Below are 2,694 nucleotides of genomic sequence, written 5' to 3' on the forward strand. Positions count from 1 at the left end.
GCGTAGGGCGGTGTGGATCGGGGAATACTAGGGACGGTCTCTTACCACATCCTGTTAGACTTTGAGTACCTGACCAGTCAATACAACAGCATTCAGGAGTAGGTCCTTGAATAGCATGTATCCTAGAATGAGTAACTTTGCTAGGCTTAATATCACCCCTTCTGCTCCTGTTACTTGGTTGCACTATGACTTACTTGATAACAAGTCATCCTGCCGCAGTGTGGCAGGGGAACTGGCAGGACTAGAACTCCTAACATCAGACGTAAGATCACTCAAGCCACCTAGTGGTAATGAGAATTGTGGAATGCTTGATGATGGATATGTGGCAGGACTGTAGGGCCTGCTGTGAATTATTCACCCACGAGGCCCTGGTGTCTCCCACGCAGAATTGGTGTGTTGTGTTCTGGAGATGGTAGAAATCTGGACCATTGGTGTGCGATCCTCTTGATATCTGTTGGGTGCTTGAGACTCATCAGGCCCTTGTGGCCTAGAGCTTTTGGGAATATTGATATTTTTGAGATTGGGTTCAGTGTCCAATTCTGTTTTATCTGATCCCCGTGAGTTTTAATATTCATCGCTGCTATCCTCACTAAGATAAAGTATTTCTGTAGTTCGTTGTCCTGAAGATTCTACCTCAGGTTCAGTATACGCTGTAGTCTATATGGTAGTGTTTCAAGGGCGTTGTGGGGGTCTTCCTAGTTGAATGCTTACAACTGGTAGAGGAGATGGGATTTGACGTGACAACTGGTAGTTCGATAGTGTGCTCAGGGAGCTGCCATAGTCATTCAGTTGTGTTGCTCATATCAACTTTTCTGATCCCATTCTGTTGGGTAGGACGTTGCATCTACGTACATTCAGATTTCCCACTCAGGGAATTGGCTGACTGCGTGTCTTATTTAGATGTTGTTTATGCATCCTATACTAGGTTAGTGAATATCAGGTAAGTGAGTATTTAGGATGCAAACTGTATGAATATTGAGTCTGCTATACGGTAGGTGAGGAGTTTGTCTAGTTTGCTGACTTTGAATATGACATATTAGATCTTATACGCTTGGCCTTAGGCCTGAGATTAGGTGTGGCATAATTATCAACTATTACACAGTATTAGATTCCTTTGCAAAACAACATCTTGTAAGAGTTCAACATTATGTTCATGATCAAGACATTCCGGGTTATCATGGGTCCAGGATTAAAGCATTAAAGTATTAGGAGTAGTGAAAGTCTCTCCGCAGCAAAATGCATAGCACAATCTGGTCCTTAATGATATCTTGTTCTTTCTGAATATTCAACTTGAACTTTGTGTTCATGATCCATACTCCAGGTTCCCAAACATCAGGAGGTTCAAGACTCGCACGCAGGTAGAGTAGGAGAAATGTACATGTTACTAAGGTAGAAGACTTAGTAAGATCTAGCTACAAATGGAGTCTGTTAGCAAAACTATTTCTCACAAAATACATGCCATACTTAAAAAGGGTTAGAGATATCTAAACTTATCTCTACATGTCTAAAAGGTGTACTCATTTAAGGCCACCAAGCCAATCGACAGGACAGCCACCCGACGCCAGGCCTGTTCTGGACTTGAAATGTGAAAGGTACCAAATTCATCAACACGTCTTGAGTCATCTGAATTTGGCCTTAGCTGACATCCAAATCTACACACAGAATAGTAAGCCTTCTACTTGTACCTCATCATACAAACAGGCTTCTCCAAATCCACTAACCTTAGTCCTGCAATGCCTACCAAATGTTTATTTTGTTGTCAGAAGTATGCCTATCCTGGCCCATATGAGAGACATCTGCAAACTGCACATGTGAATGTCAGCACTCTCCTTGCATTCTACATACAGAGTACTTCTTCGTGGAAGAGTATCCAGGATACGGAATCCCACTGATTGCCTTACAACACCTTGGACCACGAGAACAATCAGCCTGATTCCGACTATGAATCTGACCCTGACCCTGTCACCTGCTAATCAGACACCATTAATGATGGGGTTGCGCATGAGTCTGACACAGAATCACTGAATTTGGTCGACACTTCTTCAGTGCTTAGTGAACTCGAGTATTATCACTGTGCAGGAAAAACTATTGGAGATGAGAGGAGATTTGCCAAAGAACACAGGGATCTGCGTAAGGACCTGTAAGTACCATTTGATAGTGTGCACGATTTCAAACTTGCATCTTCGTTTATAGAAAGCAAGGTATCTAAGGCATGGATTAATGAATACTTTTCAAGTAGCCTCAGTAATGTGGTAGACATTAGCTATAGTTCAATGCATACACTCGAGAACCACCTCCACTCACTAGATCCGTATAGCTCATATCTACCATGGTTTGAGGCCCAGGTTGAGGATGGCTCGAGAACATTGCCATTCTTTTACTGTAATGTTCTAGACTGTATCCGATATCTTCTTCGTCAAAGAGCCTACACAGATGATTTTATTTACATGCCATGATATGAATGAAATCCCAATTGACAAAGAGTATATGTGAAAATGCATACAGTGGACTGGTGGTGGAATGTTCAAGTACACCACCAATAGCAATTGCACTCTTTTTGACAGAAACCGAGGTTAACCCAAAGCAGGAAACACTTCCACCTGGTGTGACTGTGGTTCCGATTATTGGAATATTGGATCAAACGCATCTCACCAACTTCTCTGGTGACAAGAAGGCATAGCCAGTGTTCATCAC

Source organism: Tuber melanosporum (assembly GCF_000151645.1).
Source record: "Tuber melanosporum whole genome shotgun sequence assembly, scaffold_60, strain Mel28".
Classification (NCBI taxonomy): Eukaryota; Fungi; Ascomycota; class Pezizomycetes; order Pezizales; family Tuberaceae; genus Tuber; species Tuber melanosporum.